Genomic DNA, 364 nt, shown 5'->3' with positions numbered 1-364 from the left:
GCCGCCGACTGCCTCGCAGGTCCGAGCGCTCGGCCGTTCCCTCCCCCCGCTTCCGGACGGGCTGAGCGGACGGGAGCTGGAGTTCCTCTCTCCTTCCAGCCCAAACTGCTGTCGGTCCCCGTTGAAGGGGGAAACCCTGCACCATCTCCACACACGCACTCCCCCCCCCGCCCCCCACTCCGAAGTATGTGAGGCCGGAATAAAAGAAAAAGAAAGAATCCCGCGCCTTCTCTTGCACAGCCCCGGCCGCGGCCCGCGCCAGTCCGCGGCGCTGGGAAGCGTTCTTCCTTCAGCCTCAGCAAGACAGGCGTGGAGTCTGCGAGTGTCGGGGGAGGGGTGCAGGGCGGAGTACGAGCATCCCCGC

This window comes from Pteropus alecto, unplaced genomic scaffold, assembly GCF_000325575.1.
Source record: "Pteropus alecto unplaced genomic scaffold, ASM32557v1 scaffold185, whole genome shotgun sequence".
Taxonomy (NCBI): domain Eukaryota; kingdom Metazoa; phylum Chordata; class Mammalia; order Chiroptera; family Pteropodidae; genus Pteropus; species Pteropus alecto.
Note: the sequence above shows the minus strand (reverse complement) of the source record.